Source organism: Sceloporus undulatus, chromosome 1, assembly GCF_019175285.1.
Source record: "Sceloporus undulatus isolate JIND9_A2432 ecotype Alabama chromosome 1, SceUnd_v1.1, whole genome shotgun sequence".
In the NCBI taxonomy this organism is placed as follows: domain Eukaryota; kingdom Metazoa; phylum Chordata; class Lepidosauria; order Squamata; family Phrynosomatidae; genus Sceloporus; species Sceloporus undulatus.
The window spans coordinates 95,804,256-95,822,003 of NC_056522.1; positions in this window are offsets into that span (position 1 = coordinate 95,804,256).

Below are 17,748 nucleotides of genomic sequence, written 5' to 3' on the forward strand. Positions count from 1 at the left end.
CAAACACATTCTTCATACAACCAGAAAGAAGGCTATACATATGGATGTCACCAGATGGTCAACACAAAAATCTAATAGATTAAATTATTGGAAGTAAAAGATGGCAGAACTCTGTACTGGTGGTCAAGACTAGATCAGGTGCCGACTGTGGCACAGATCATGAATTACTCATATCAAAAATAAGAGTAAGACTCAAGAAGAAAACAAAACCAGTGATTATACCAAAATACGATTTAAATAATATCTCAACAGAATATACTGACAACATAAGAAACAGAATCACACTACTAAACATAATAGACCAAGAACCAGAAGAACTATGGTCTGAAGCCAGGGACATAATAACAAGAGATCTATTTCACAAGATCTGGAAAATCAAAGGAAACTTCAAGCCAAAGACTGGGATGCTCTATGACAATAAAAATATCATTCAAAACCAGGAAGGAATAAAAAGATGTTGGATATAATACACAGAAGAATTATACAAAAGAGTTGACAAAATGAAGGACACATGAAGTGAAGAGTCATATGAAGATGAACCCCAAATTCTAAAAAGATATGTAGAAACTGTAATAAGAGAAATAGGGAAAAACAAATCACCAGGAACAGATTATATTTCAATTGAACTGCTGCAATCCACATTGACAGAGTCAACTCTAGTGCTAACCAACATATGTCAACATATATGGAAAATAAAATGCTGGCCAACAGACTGGAAGTGGTTAATATACATCCCTATCCACAAAAAAGAAAATGGAACCCCCTTAAAAATATGGGAGCGCCAACACATCTGATAGTCCTGATGAGGAATCTGTGCTCAGGACAAGAGGCTACTGTTAGAACACAGAGAAACAGAATGGTTCCCAATTGGCAAAGGGGTCAGACAAGGCTGTATCCTTTCACCCTATCTGTTCAACTTGTATGCAGAACATATTGGCATGTTACAAACGCGCACAAAGTATGTGCTCTGTGTGTGCTAGGATTGCGCGAGAGCGTGTTAGGATGCGGCTTCACTTCCACACGCTCCTAACCCTAGCATGCGCAGAGCACATACAAAATGGCAGCGCCCGTTCCACACGCGGGCCACCATGGCTACGTCATGACTGCGCTGCCTCCAAACGGGGTGGCGCAGAAGTGACGTAGTGGGGCCGCACAAGAGCGCCTGGGGCACCCTTTCCACGGCCTTGGAAGGAGATCTGTTTCGGAGCTCCTTCCACCTTTGCGTCGCTGGGCGCAGCCTTTACATGGCTGCGCCAGCGATGCAGAGCAAAAAGGGGCCAAGTGGCCCCTTTCTCCTCCTCCCCACCACCGCTGGGTGTCCTTGGGGCTTGAAGCCCCAAGGACACCCCTTTCCAGGCCACAGGGAAGCGGCCTTTTGCCGCTTCCCCGCGGCCTGGAAAGTGGCGGATTGGGGCCCCAATCTGGCGGGGAAAGGGCCGGTTACAGGCGCGCCCCAAACGGGCAGTCTGTAACGCGCCATTATAAGTAAAGCAGGCTTTGACACAGAAGAGGGAGGAGTGAAAATAGGTGGAAGGAATATCAACAATCTAAGATATGCGAATGACACCATAGTACTAGCAGAAAACCTATTAAGGAAGATCAACGAAGAAAGTGCAAAGGCAGGCTTAATGATGAACATAAAGAAAGCAAAAATAATAACCACCGAGGACCTTCACAAGTTCAACCTTGACAATGAAGAATTAGAAACAGTAAAAGAATTCTCATACCTGGGATCAAACTCTGATAGAAGTGGGGATTGCGGTCAGGAAATCAGAAGACGATTAAAAATGGGGAGGGCAACCATGAAAGAACTAGAAAAGATTCTAAAATGCAAAGGTATACAACTGAGCACAAAAGTCAGAATCATCCAAGACATTGTATTCCCGATTACTATATATGAATGAGAGAGCTGGACAGTGAAGAAAGATAACAGGAAGAAAATTAATTCCTTTGACATGTGGTGCTAGAGAAGAGTGTTGAAAATCCTATGGACAGCCAAAAGGACAAACAAATGGCTCCTGGAGCAGATCAAACTGGAAACCTCCCTGGGAGCCAAGATGATCAAACTGAGGCTGTTATATTTCGGCCACATCATGAGAAGGAAGGACTCATTGGAAAAGAAAATAATGCTGGGAAAGGTGGAGGGAAATAGAAAGAGAGGAAAGCCAGATACCAGATGGACGGACTCTATTAAGGAGGTCACAGGACCAAAGCAGGGCAGTGGAGGACAGGGAGCCTTGGAGATGTTTCATCCATAGGGTCATCATGGGTCGAGATCGACTCGAGGGCAGTTAACAACAACAAAACTTTCAGGATAAAACCTCTTACAGCCTGATTACGACATTAAAACTGTATAACTATCCAGAATGTTGAACTGTATTTTTAATGACATTATTTCCATTTACTAGGAAGCAAATGTGTATTGGCAAATCACACACTCATTTCATTGCCACTGGGACAAAATCTATTGTACATTTTCCCTTATCTTCTCTGTAATGAGTGTTTATATTTTGTGGCAAGCAAATAAGGAGAACAGCCTTTTGGAAAGAGAAAAGTGAAATGCAATATGTATAAACCAATTGAAGCAATCTTGAGGATCTGACATTGATTAACTACACAGGAGCAGAAAAGAGAGGGATGTCTGCAGGCCTTAAAGCTACAGCCTCCATGCCTTCCCTCCATTCCACCAGTTACAAGTCACTGAATAGATTAGAAGCTCAAACACTACGTATACAGTGTGTCTGATCCCACAAATTGTCAACAATTTCATCTGTTTCATTTGCATGCCCTTTTAAAAGATTTCATGTCAAACATGTTGAAAACTATGTATGCAAACACTTAAAATTCTTTTTAGAAGCAAAAACATAAAATAAAAATCAGCCGGCTTCCGTGCTGTGCATTCTTTCAGGACTTGCATGGAATTTTGTGGTTTTGCTATCCAGATGTGTATTTTTTAAAAAAGAAAAAAGAATTGGGTCCAAGGAAAGCAAAATAAAGGGTGTAATTTTTGTGAGTATGCAAGCACAGACCAAAAGAGATAGATTGGGAGAAATGAAGTACAAAAGAAATGACATTATATACATTTTGGAAAGCAGATTGCTAATCCAAAGTGACTAAATTAATTGTGTTTCATAGGACATCCAAATGTCAGAAATAAGGAGCATTTACAATGTCAGCAGGTTAATACAGAACTGAACATTGAGCTGTTCTGAATCAATTTACTATATTCTATGAGGCTTTTCTGTTTTGAAATACAGAAGGTTTCATTACTGGCCTAGTCCTCATGTAATACCGAACCATGGTTTTGAAGAATGGGTGAATTGCACCGAGCCTCAGGGTTGCATACTCTAGCTTACTTTTCCTTTTCTAGTGCCACTGCAGTGAGAAGATTTGGAGTGTTTTTCTTCTGTTATATCAGGACCCTTAACAGTGACCAATCCTAATTGTTGGTAGCAAAACCAATCCAGCTTCATGAACTTTGGTCTGTAATTGGTTTGCTTTTATCACCAGTAGTTAAGACCAGCTGTAATTTGGCTGGGTTTGGTGCTATGACAAACTGTGGTTAGTCTAAACACAAAACCAAAAGTGTGTGTGCTCATCCTCAGGGCCTTACCAGAAGACAAGGGAATCATGCATGAGCTTGAACTTGCTGCAGCTCTTAACATGAAAATCATGGTTTATCATTGCACGTGAACACAGGCAATATTTGATGTCACATTGCACTAAAACTAAAATTTCATTTTGTTTCTGTATAAAGTCAAAGAATGAATTGGAAGAAGGAAACATTATCAATTGACTTTTGACTAAATTTGTAAGTTAGCTTGGAGAAGAGAAGACTGAGAACCTTATCGCGCTCACAGTTTTCCCGTTCCGTTCCTGTTGACAAGGCGGACAGATCAGGAAACGGGCTGACGATGAACGCTATCGCATTAAGTCTTCTTAGCATTATGTGAACACGAAAAGAACGATCGCTATCACACACCGCTAATGGAGAAAATGACCTGTTGTCATTTTTGGACCTCGCTGTGAACGGATATCACCGCACAGCCAGGTCCCATCACGATGACGCCCCGACCATCTCTTGTCTTTGCGCATGCGCAGTTTACAAAGAAAATTGTGCGCAGTTTTCAAAGGGAGCATGGGGCATTCTCGTTCCCTGTGTGTTCTAAGATGGATTCTTATGTTTTGGTCCTTCTCCATACCATTTCCTGTTACCTGATAATGGAGCAGGAACGGAGAAGAAGGAGGACACTTATGTACCGCTTGGTTTTTTTAAAAGTTGCTCTCAGACATGCCCTTGCTGAGCTCATGGATGTAGAGGACGCACCCCCCACAGATCTCCTTGAATGGCTATTCACATTTCCATCACCTCAGAGATGGTGGTTACGTCCAATTCTTAGGAAGAATTGGTGGCATGAAGAGGTGATGACTTTGTGGGATGACATGTGGGAGACACATTTCCACATGAAACGTTCAATTTTTTTTAATCTGGTAGAAGTACTCCATACCTACCTGAAATCTTTTTCTGGTATCAAACACTGTTTCCTGCTTTATTTTTCATATAGAGACATGTCTAGATGTTCTATAATTTTGAGGAATGAAAGTCGTTAAAACATCTTGCAAGGGAACCTGGTAAAGGAAAGATATCATGATGGCCCGTCATAACTGTAGGGATCGGACGGTGATGCAATTGGAACACCTAGGATATCACACACAGAGGATTTTCCGTTCTCACAATGTTTACTGGTGAGGGAGGACGGAAGAGAATTATCGGGGACATTTTACGCGAACGGAACGGGAACCCATTGCAAATGTCTTGGTAACGAGGCTATGTGATAAAATCCGTTCCATTCCATTACCATTGAGACCTCGGAACGTTTACAAACATGTGTGTGATAAACTCCTGAGATATGACATGACAGCCATCTTTAAATACTTTAAGGGGAGTCATGTAGAAGATAGAGCCAGCTTCTTTTCTGCTACTGGACAGCCTAAGGTGTTTACTGCATTGCTAAAAATCCCAACTTACCCCTTCCACGTTGAAGTCACTTTTGGGATAAAGTTGGATATTATCATGTGCAAAATGTCAACAATGCCGCCGACCAAGTGCAGTGCAGCTAACCTCCGGCTAGCTGGCCAATTTGCAAAGTTGGGAGCTTCCTGGTTTTGCAAAGAGGCTGGCTGGGTGCAGCTTCTAGTTGGAAGTTAGCAGGGATTCAGCCAGATGGTGGTATCAGCAGCATTTTGCATATGATAATACACAACTTTAATCTGAAAGAGACTTCAACGTGGCAGGGATAAGTTGGGTTTTTTGTCAGTGCGGTAGAAGCAAACCAATGGATTCAAATTGTGAGAAAAGAGATTCCACCTAAACATTAGGAAGACAATGAGAGCTGTTTGATGGTGGAATAGATTGCTTGGGAGGGTTGTGGACTCTCTTTCTTTGAAATCTTTAAACAGAGTTTGGATGACAATCTTTCAGGAGTGCTTTAGTTGAATATTCTTGCATGGCAGGTGGTTGGACTGGATAATCCTCATGGTATCTTCCAGTCCTATGTTTTTATGGCTCTCTGGTGCTGATCATTATTTGTTTGCTACAAAATATAAAATATCATGACTTGCCATAAAAAAACTTGGAATATTACTATGCTCCCTTCAGCGATTCTTATCAAACTGGTCCCTTTCCTTTTCAATGAGATACTTTCTCAATAATGCCTATCACACAACATTTTTTCTGCATTTCTGAAAGCTTGCAGGCATGGCCTGTTTTTAGGCCTTTCTAAAACAGTAGAGAAAAGAGGGGAGGAGAGACATACATGTCATTATCAGGGTGAGGAGAAACCCTTCTAAAACAGAGAGTGAAAAGAACAACTAGTTGATTCCTAAAAACAAACTAGAATAACACCAGTTACACAGCTGGGCTGAAAAAACAGGGCAAGTGCCTTGATGCACTGTGAAGACCAAGATTGATTCTGGCATAAGATTTTGTGGCATTGAGCCCACTTCAGATGTATGAAGTGTCATCTGCAGTTGGTAGATATATGTGTACATAAGTATAGAAGGTGGAAACATAAACAGTAAAAAGCCCACAAGCTATGAAATACAGGAGGTACAGTCTGTGACATTTATGTGCAAAGTGTGAATATATACAAGATAAGGATAGCAACCTTTTGTGCACGTGTGATCATTAATTTGTGATAACTCAGCCTTCAAGATTGTGTGCGATAGTCTCTGGAATTTGTCACTATGTCTGGCAGCCACATCATGGCACAGTATCACTACTGGAAGCCCAAAATTGCAATACAAGTTTGCCACTATACCCAAGCGATGTTGCTGTCATCACCAAGTCCATCCTCTCAAACTGGTTCAGAACTAGATAAGCTAGTTTTGCTTATTCAAAGCCAATTTCAGCTAGATCAGACATCTCTTGACCCTGACTGAGGAGATTTCCCTCCCTTTCTTCCATCATTGTTGGCAGAATAATAGCTATATATATGAGGAGATTCATACTGAAGGCTCAGTGGTGAGCTGGAGGAATCATACTCCATCAAATTCTCAGTGATAACATTTGGACATTAACAGAAAGTTACTTTTTGGACAAAGATTCTCAGAATTCTCCAGTAAGCTGGGTAGTGAGGACACAATAAACTCCACATGAATTTCTAATTGGGAAATTTTGGGCAGAATGACAGCTCAGTTTTCTAATTTTAGTTCTCAAATAACAGTCTTCTTCCAACTCATAGAAGTAAGTTTGGTAATATTTTATTGACTTTCCAGAGTTTTGAATTAGCTCATTACTACAAAAAGCATATCTTTCTCATTACTTCTTTCTCCCTTTTTTGATATATCTTTTTTAATTTTATCAACATTGACATTTACAAACTTGATTATTGTTCTCCAAAGGTATGGCTATATCAACAATAGTTCCTACCTTCAAGTAGTTTGTGCTAATTAAATCAAAATGTCTTTCCTTTCTGTTGATATACGTAGACCTCTACCTTTATACCAATTCTCCTTTCTGACAAATTACTCCCCTTCATTTTACTTCTGTAATATCAAAGTAATTTCAGTACAGGTACTACTGGTAAGTTAAATATTTATACAGTATAACCAAAATTTCTTGGTCTTCTCTATTAGATTCTTAGTATGTGCTCTAGGAGCTTTTAAGTCTAAAGAATGTATGTATGTATGTATGTATTATTATTATTATTAACCTTTGTTTATAAAGCGCTGTAAATTTACACAGCGCTGTACATACAATCTTTTTAATTGGACGGTTTCCTGCCCTCAGGCTTACAATCTAAAAAGACACAACACAAAAGGAGAAGGGAAAGGTGGTGGGGAAGGGGCCTCTCTAGTACGATAATACATATAAAATGCATAACAATACAGGAAATGATTCAATAAAACAGACAACAAAAGAACAACAAAAAGCAAGTGACAATTATGCAATGCCTGGGAAAGCTTCTCTGAACAAGATGGTCTTCAGCTCCGTTTTGAAGCTGGTTAAAGAAGAGATGGCTCTTGTTTGTGGGGGAAGAAGTTTCCAGGAGAGGGGGGCAGCGAGTGAAAAGGGGCGAATCCGAGATGGGACAGAGGAAATCCTGGGCTGTGACAGCAGGCCTTGACTACCAGAACGGAGGGCCCTAGTGGGAAGGTGAGAAGAAATAAGGTCTGATAAGTAAGGAGGGGCCAGTCCATGGAGGGCTTTAAATGTTGACAGCAGGAGCTTATACTGAATACGAAAAGGGAGGGGGAGCCAGTGAAGGGATGCCAACACAGGAGAGATGTGGTCAGAGCAGTGGGTGGAAGTGATAATGTGTGCAGCTGAATGCTGGACAGAAATTAAAGGACGGAGGTGAGAAAGAGAAAGCCCAGCCGGGAGGACGTTACAGTAATCCAGTCGTGAGACCACTAGGGCATGAACCAGGATCTTGGCAGTAGAGGCAGAGAGATATGGTCGGATTTTGGCAATATTGTATAAAAAGAATCTACAAGCCTTGGCTGTGGTCTGGATCTGAGGGGTACACGAGAGTATGTCAACTAGGCGACAGTGATCAACGGTGTCAAAGGCTACAGACAAATCAGGAAGGATGAGAACAGAGTAAAGGCCATTAGCCTTGGCCCGTAAAAGGTCATTTGAGATCTTAGTGAGAGCTGTATGTATGTATGTGTGTATATGTATGTGTGTGAGTATATATACATATATATGTATTAGTCAAGAAACTCCATCATATATTCCTCACCCCATATGTGCTCTAAATAATAATAAATAATAAAACTTTTATTTATATCCCACTTCTTTGAACAAGCAATAAATATATTAGAGGTTCCTATTCTTTTGTAAAGTATGTAGTTGATCCATTACTTTCATTACTTTTTAGTCTATAACACACATATAAATATAAGATGGCCAGCAATTCAGCATAATTGTTATTTTGGTGAAACAAATGTCAAAAACAGCAACACATGATTCTGGTGATTAGAGAAATTCCTCATTGTTATTGCAATTGAATTTTGCCCACAGGAGAAAAAGAAGCTAGTTCAGGATATCCTGATCAAGAGACCATCTACAGTAATTTCATGGGAAGATCATAATCACATGTGAAACCCTTCTATGGAGTTCTATGGCACTTACTCGTAGGTAAAATGAATATGGGACTGATTTGAGATTTACTTGGTTGAGACTACATCCAACTGACTGATGTAGCAGTTGATCCAAAGTAAAAGGAGACAATGAAAAGCTTCTGGAATTGATCAGAATGTCAAATACAAGCAGAAAGCATAGGCAAACATTTTATCCCCATAGGAGTCTACTACTCTTATGCAGCTGCTGTGTCAGCCTCTCATAGTAACAGATACTTAAAAACAACATAATGGGCACTTTCTTACATATAAGCCATGCACAGCATCTGGAAAGACAGGGGTGGGCACATTACAGTAATTCATTCTGATATAGAAACTCTGCAAAAATAGTAATAGCCACATAGAAAGAATAAGAATAAACACCATACAAATATATGGATTGTCTGTTTTGTTTCTCCACTGTCTTTGGATTTCAGGAAGATTTGAAGAGTATTTGTGAAATCCAGCTTGCAAGCATACTCATACACACACTAGACTCATTCTGTATCCCTCAAACTGAAGGAGTTTTCTGGATAATTTTTTTTTAAAAAAGAAACTGTGAATATAATTAGACATGGGATCCTTGTAACAGCTGTAGGGATTTCACACTCAGGGCCTAATTTACAAAACTTTGGATTTGGCACCATTTCAGCATTACTCCTGGAAGTCATAATTTCTTTGACATATTTTTGGCATGGGAAATTTATTTATGCAAGCACATATATCTTTTTAAAAGGGGGGACAAAAGTATCCCACTTGTACCTGGCTTGTGATAAATGAGCAACTTCAGAAGCAGTGCCAGGAGGAAATAATGAACCTGCAAGGGCCCATGTTCAAAACGTAAGCTAATTTCTCTCCTTGTTTAGAAAAATGCCTGTACTAAATTTCCACATCACTGAAAATGCCTACGACACTTCTCTCATGCTTTAATGAAATCAATTTGTGTGAGATTTACAAGAAAAATACATTAGTGGAGTGCCAGTGTGCCAAGTATAGCTGTTGCAAAGCTGGCTGCATCAGTTCTGCAACTTCTGTGTTGTTGTTTTTGTGTCCGCCCCCCCTCCCCTCCTGTCATCCCCTGAGAAATTGTCTGAGAAGGCCTGTGACAAAGCAGGGATAATTTAGCATGGACAAAGCTCAGGCCCAGTTTGCCGACATGGAACACATCTGGAGGTAATTTTTACTGAATCTGTTTCCTGAACATAACAGCAACATAACAAGTCAGCAGTCAATTGATCTGTATAATTGTGTACAGTATTAGATAAATTTAAATCTCACTGAAATCAAAATTGAGGATGAGGCTAGGAGGATGATTTGCTCCCAATAGCCATAAAAGAAGCTCTTCTCAGTCCTTGGAACTGACAATTATCCTGTTATATTAGGTCAGTGTGGCACAAACTTTCAAAGCTCCACTGGCTTGTTCCTCAGGCCTGGATGTGACTTCTAACTGGGATGACTGAATTGGGCATCCTCAGCATTCACAATGAAGTTAAATGATAATAACATAGAGCCTTTTATCAAATGGTAAAGAATCTATGGGCCAATTTAGGGCATTGGCCAGAGTTAGCCTCATCTGAGTTAAACAGAGAGAGGGAAGGAGATGCTAGATGAGACACCAGGAATCAGTGGGTTAGATCACTCAGAAAATTACATCTGTTTGAGAATATTTTGATTTATACATCATATTTTTCCTAATATACAGAAATATGATTCCTGGTAGAAATGTAATGTGAAAATTGTTTATGACATATTACTTCTGTACATATGGATTAATTTTGGCTTGACATGTAAAAGGCCAGCCCAATTAAACTATTTCCTATGTTCATAGCTCACATCATAGGAGAAATGAATATAAATTAATATGCTAACTAAACAAAGAGGAGAAATTAGTAAAGTATCCCAGGGGAGGGGGGGGGGAAATACTGTAGCAGAAAAACAAAACAAAACAAGAGAACAGTCTAACAGAATTCCTGTACCATGAAAATGCTTAGCAGCACATTCGATCCAGCAGTAATTCAGTGACATCATAGTATCAGAGGCAGTCGAAGGGACAGGAGGGCAGGGGAAGAGAAAGAACAGATGCACATGCCCACAGAGAGAACTCTGCATGCCAGAGAGGGAATACATGCCATAGATTTGCCACCTGTTTGACTGGCTGCTCAGTTGCTGCTCTCTTTGCACCCTGTCATCCTGGGAGCAGCAACTGAGCAGCTGGGTGAGCAGTGAAAAGTCTCTCACCTGTGCCAACCTTGCCATAAAGGCCACTGCGGACAAGAGGCCTCTTGGTTGCTGCTCAGGCAACTGCTCAGTTGCTGCTCCTAGAATGACCAGGTGCAAGGGAGAAGATTTTCCCTAGAGAGGAGAGACTTTCCATCCTTCATTGGGGCAGAGAAATGTACAGCCAGTGTGCCCCCCTGGATCCTTCTACTACCATCTGGGGGGGGCATACTGCCCACTTTGGGAATCACTATTTTAGGGTATCTAGATTGTATTACTAATTTGCAATGTTTCTGGAGTTTCATTATGCTTGGGCTGCATAGTGGGATCCTAGGTCTCTCACTGTCTCTCTTATCTGAATCAAAGCTAGACCAGTTTTGACCAGTATACAGTTTTGTCATTGCATCTGCATAAGTAGCTTCTGTGAGCACAAGTGGGATGTGTAATGCCCTTCTGGCCTACAGCATTCCTCCCTACATAAACTAAAAACCTTAAAGTCTCTGGGAAATCCCTGCCAAACTCAGGTTTTCTGTTCTGGAGAAGGCTGCAGCAGGGAGAAGTCTACAATTATTATTATTATTATTATTATTATTATTATTATTATTATTATTATTAACCTTTATTTATATCTCAATGTTGGTGCTAGCATCATGTTCAATTTCAGTTTTCCTCTACGTTTTCCTTAAAAAGACCAAAACTGAGTCCAGTTTAACCTAAACATGGGGTCAAGCTGAGGACTGTGCACATTCCATAAATACCAGATAAGCTATTCAGGGAACTAATGGGTAAATAAGATTGTTCCATAGAAGTCCAGTGTAAACTAAGAATCCTTTGACTGTAATTTTTCCACACATATAAAGAATGCCCATAGATATCACCTGTCACCATTTGCTGGAACATGATGAACTTTCATAACCTACATAATGCTCTCTTGAAGAGCTCAGTTATGCATGTATGGTTTTGTTTTCACACCTGTAGCATCTTGTATTTCCTGTAGATTTTCATGTGACCAAAAATGAATGGGTGTCAGGTAGCATTTGTCTCTTTAAAGCAGGTAATGCCAAGAACTGGCAAGATCAGTCATTTAAAGGAATTACAGCTATATATTAATAACACCTGTATGGCATTAAAATATTCTCCAACTTAGGTAGTCAGTCAAACCTGCCAAACAATTTTCTTAATAAATAGCAATATATATCAAAAGAAGCAAATAGAAACTGCTATCTAAAACTTGCATGACACTTTAAATCTCAAGCTAGTATGAAGTAGTAATTTGGACTAGGATTCTGGAAGAACAGGGTTCAAATTCCACTCAGCCATGGAAATGTACTGAGTGATCTTGGGCAAGTCACACTCACTGGGCTTTAGAGGAAGGGACTGGCAAACCTCTTTTGAATATATCTGGTCAAGAAAACCCCATGATGGGGTAACCATGTCCAGAAACAGATGGGTAAAAAAAAAAAAATCAGCTTCCAGCCATTTCAGGAGCATGGTGTTCAGATGACACACACACTCCTGAAGTGGCTGGAAGTGGTCTATGCACTCAAATCCCAAATTCTTCAAAACTTCCATTGTCTTGCCAGCCCTGTGACCAGGTGGACTGTCTTACAAAAAGAAAATACCTTTCCAAACTTACCTTGACATTTTCTTCTCAAAGCCTCCTTTAATCAGCACAGCAAGTTAGAGCAGTATTCTGCATTAACTGAATGCAGAATTCTGAAGATAGCCATTAAAATACTTTCCTTATCTCACAAAACTGTGGCCATGAACTTTCCTGCTGGCCCTTCTTCAGCTGTGTGGAGATCCTGAGTACTGCTACTGCAAGGACTGTTGCTTGGTCTCCCAATCATAGTGATGTAACCATGTTTCATCAACAGTGACGAGTCCTTAAAAAAAAATATCACTAGATCACTCAAAATGCTGCATAATCAACTTGGAGGTGTCCATTTAATTTAGTTTCTGATCAGCATTCAAACATTTCTTGACTATCTATCTTAACTATCTTGACTGATAGTTTTTGCATAACTATAAACCCAATCCATTCCCAGGATATCTCTAGTATCTCAGCAATTGTTTTAGCTGAGATTCAGTGATCTGCCAGAATCAGGCCATGAACACAGTTAACAATTTCAGGAGTTGAAATTGACCTTGCTACATCTTCAGTCTGAAAATCTTCATATTGGAAGTTGGTACATCAGTTCTTCATGGTTGAATATAATGGGCATTTGACTCTCAATATTTGCATCTTACATTCATGAATTTTATTTGGTGTTTTCTCCTGTAGGAACATGAACTTCATGACAGCCCAGAGTTCAGCACTTGGAAATTCCACACTTTTCATTCACATGGTTCTATCAATGATCTGGAAAAAACAACAACCAGACATTAGTGCTATGATCCTGCACACTGACAATTTACAACACAAAATAACACTATTTCAAGCTACAGTGAGAAAAATATGCTCAGATTTTGGGAAGTGGGTCAAGCTGAGAACTTTTCAGCTCCACGTTGTACACTTCCCTGAATCCCCCCTCTAGCAGTGGATTTCCAAATTTTGTATGTGGTACTGCAGTTAATGATGTGGTGATTCAACTGGGATACCTGTTCACACATTCCTGTCATCCCTTGATAGAGCAACTATCAAAGTATGTATATGTATATGTGAATGCACTATGTGCTGAAATGAGAATGGAAAGGAGATAAGAATAGCACAGGAAATAACACAGTATAGGAAATAGTATTGGAAAAACTCAGTATTTCCCTTGGTCTCAGCATACCTATTCATTCACAGCTGCTAGTCCTGAAGTGAGAGAGACATAGTCTGAATGAAGTCTTTCCCACATCCGGACGCATAAAGCCCTGTGTGCCACAGTAATCCCTCTCCTTTTCTTGAACTGCTCCCAAATGTCCAGTTATGTACTGTGACACCACCCTGGGGATGTAGGACACTCCGGTGTGGATATGCTCTTATTGATCACCAGTGAAGGGAAACACCTTGCTGTATCCTATGCATACAAAACATTTAAAAAGAATTTATGAAAGCCGGAGCAATAGACAAGTTTCTCTTGTCGGTTGTATAGCTGTTATACCTGTTGGTTCGTTGAGTATTGTACACTGATGATGGATGTCAGGATTTGTTCCAAGCCAATCTCTTAATTGTTTTCAGCTTCACCTCTCTTGGCACTGGCGTATGGTTTTCATTCCATATAATGCATCAGAAGGCAGAAGAGAAGCATGCCTTTCAGCTTTTTTTCAATAGAAGGAGACTGTCTTTGCCTGTATTTCTTGGAACTGCCCCCTGAATTCAATGAGGCTTTCTGCCAAGAATATGTATTTAAGATGGAAGGGCCCAAATTTCAGTGTCCCAGCACATTGGTCCTTATGTAAAAATACTGGCTTGATACTTGAGAATTGTATTGGCAGAATGCTGTGAGTTCAGAGGCTACAGCCACATTTGATATTTACTTAAGGCCAGTTCCTACAAATTGTTCAGTTGTTGACACAAGCGACTCTTTTTTCACACCATTCTAAATATAAGGTTAAGATTTTATAGTGATCTTGCAGATAAACCAGCTCCCTCTTCCTCCGTATGTGCCACCTATCTCTCTGACACCTGGGCACCTCCCCCACCAGCCATTTAGTAGCTGGAGAAGGGCAGAAGTGGCCAGACAGTGTCTGACAATGTGTTCTGCAGTAGATGCACATAGAAGGTATCAGCCTTCTTGACCTCAAATATGCCAGGCTGCAGAAACACCACAAATGCTGCCTGGCCACACTCAGACTACCCCTGGCTGCAGAACGAAAGGGGTGCGCATGTGGCAGGGAGTGTGAGCAAGAGCTCATTATGAAAGGGGGTGCTAGGTAGCTCTCTCTGCAACAATAAAATTTTGACATTAGGTCTGTGAATTTCAACATCAGGATCCTGACCATAATGTCATATCTGAACTGGACCATTATTAGTTGGCTTCTGGGTCATACGTCTTATAAAAAAATGTTTCTTCTGCACCATAAAGGCCCCCAAACATGGTGAAAGTACTCCCCACAGGTGTTGGGGACATTTGGGGGTAACTCCCTTAGCTGGAAGCTGTTGCCTTCATGTTCCCTGGAAGGCAATGAACCTCCCTCACACCTGACAATTGTCCAGCCCTGCTGTAGCGCTATTTGTCTGCAATAACGCTGTATCTCTATCTCTATTTCTAGCTATATCTATTACACTGTATGTTTTTGTGTGTGTTGTTTATGTAATACAACACTGCAACTGAAGCATGGTGCCAGAGCCTTGCCTGAGACTTTTATTGTACTTTCCCTAAAGTTAAGGCAGCTGTTCAAGTGAGCTGCTAAATGGGGTGAGGCATTTGGCACCCCCAGCTGATTGCCAAGCCTTCTACTACAACTGCTAAGAGTCTTTCAGTTGATCAGACAGAACATATAGGGATATTCCTATAGTCATGTACACTTAGATGGTCATTTTAAATGCATTCTTTGTTGGAATGCAATAGAACAGATTTTGTAAAGAGTCAGACATTATATGTGAGAAAGGACTCCCCACAATTATATGAACACCAGAGCTGGAGCACTGGTACTAGCTCTGAGGTCAGATGATTCCTTGGCTCTGCTCCCAACACAGTAAATGAGGATATTTGCAAAGGATAATATAGGTGCTGGAATCCTACATCATGAGATATACATCTGGCACATAGCTACAGAGAGGTAGCAACATCTGCTGGCCCTGCTCCTCACCCAAACCCAAATAACAGGAAACAAAGGAGGGTTAATTAACAAATTATTAATTTCCAGTAATCTTTCCTCCAGTAAATCTTTTTAAAGGCAATATTTAATTAGCTTATTTGTTTGTTTGATTGATTGATTTTATGTGCTACCTTTCTCCCAGAGCGAGGCCCAAGGCATCTCACTGAAGGAAATCAATTAAAGTCTTCACTGTAATTTAAAAGAAAAAAAAATAATATGCATCCATGCCAGAGAGGCTTTTTATTGGGGTGTGGTTTTTTTATTTATTTATTTACTTTTGTACATTTAAAAATAATTTTATATTGTTTCAGTTGTGACCATTGTGACTGAAACCTGCTGAAACAAAAATGTCTTTGCCTGCCAGCAAATGGAGGGCTTGGAGGGTGGGAGCCGCAGGGCCGGCTCTAGGTATTTGGCCACCCTGGGTGAGAAATATTTTGGCACCTCCTGTTGCCCCTCCTAATTATTTTCACCCCTTGATTTCCACTATTTCATTTGTTAAAGCTAAAAATGACATAAAACTTAGGTTCTAATCTCTCATCATAGTATTGAGAATTAGCCAAAAAGCCCAAAAAAAATGTACAAAAAAGGCTGCCAAGCCACCCCTAAATTTTGCTGCCCTAGGTGGCTGCCTAGTTCACCTATGGATGAGCTGGCCCTGGGGAGCAGCCACCAAGAAGCCTCTCTCTCTTGTGTCTACACCAAGTGAGCCTGTGATGGTGGTGGGACCAAAGAAAGCCTTCCCCTGATGATCTTAAAGTTCTTGCAGAAAGTCTGGACCTAAGCTTTATAAGGTTTTATAGGCCATGACCAGCACTTTGAATTGTGCCAGGAAATGGACCGATAGCCACTGAAGTTGTTTCAGCAAGGGAGTTATATGATCCCTACAACTTTAATTCTTGTACTGTCCTTGTCCATTGCCCTCCTTTCCCAGTCAGGCTCTTGGCTGGGACAGGGAAGATTGCACATTCAGTATCACTCTCATGCCCTCAAAACCTGACTGCAGGGTAGTCATCTGCAAAGTGGGAGTGTGCAACCTTTGGTGAAGGACCAATGGACAGGAGAGGGCAATTTTCTTGCCTCCCAACATGACTCTCAGCCGTTGGTTATTTTCCTCAGCTGAGTTTGCAGACATACATTTGTGAAAGAAACACAGGCCTTGAACTGGAGCCTCAAGAGAAGCAGCCAGTAAGGGAAGCTGAAGGAGAAATTTGATTGATGATTCTGTTAGTATAGATTTTATGTCTTTTTGACTGATTTAACAAAACAAGTACCACAATATGGATTTTGTAATTTGTCCTATGGACAACATGGCTACTCCTCCTTCTGTATTCTGTTCTGTACTCTGCCATTGAGAGTATCACAGTTGGAAGGGCAGATCTGCTTCTTAAGAACTCCCTATCCAGACCCAGGGCTCCTTCACATTACACAATAGTAGCACTATGATTCTGTTTTAGCTGCCATAGCAACATCTCATGGAATCCTAGAATATGACATTTAGAGAGGGGCATTAAAATTCACAGCCAGGGAGATCAGTGCCTCTGATCAAATTACACACTCCATAGGATGCAGTCATGTCAAAGTTAAAGACAGTTCCTTGACATGAATGCTAGTCATAACCAACTGTAGGGGATAGTGCTCATCTCCGTTTCTAAGCCAAAGAGCCAGCGTTGTCCAAGGTGGTCATGTGGCCAACATGTCTGTATCAAAGGCTGTTTACCTTCCCACTGAAGTGGTACCTATTTATCTACTTGCATTTGCATGCTTTCAAACTGCTAGGTTGGCAGAAGATGAGAGTAGTGACAGGAGCTCAACCCATCAAGCAGCACTCAGGCCTCGAACTGCTAACCTTCCGATCGTCAGAATTGGCATCTTAACCACTAAGCCACTGAATGGCTTAGTTACAGTGTTACATGGCTGTTACAGTGGAATTGTTGTGTTATTACTGAGCAGTGTGAAAAGGCCTACAGTGGCAAATATCTATAAAATTCATCACCAGTGCTGCTCTACACTTTATGAATATTTTATGAGAATAATATACCTTTTCACAGTCTAATAGAAAGTGTACCACAGATTTGGAAAGCACAAACATAAAAACTGTAACAGCCAATCCACTGAGGCTAAAATAGGACACTCAGAATCAGGCACACACACATA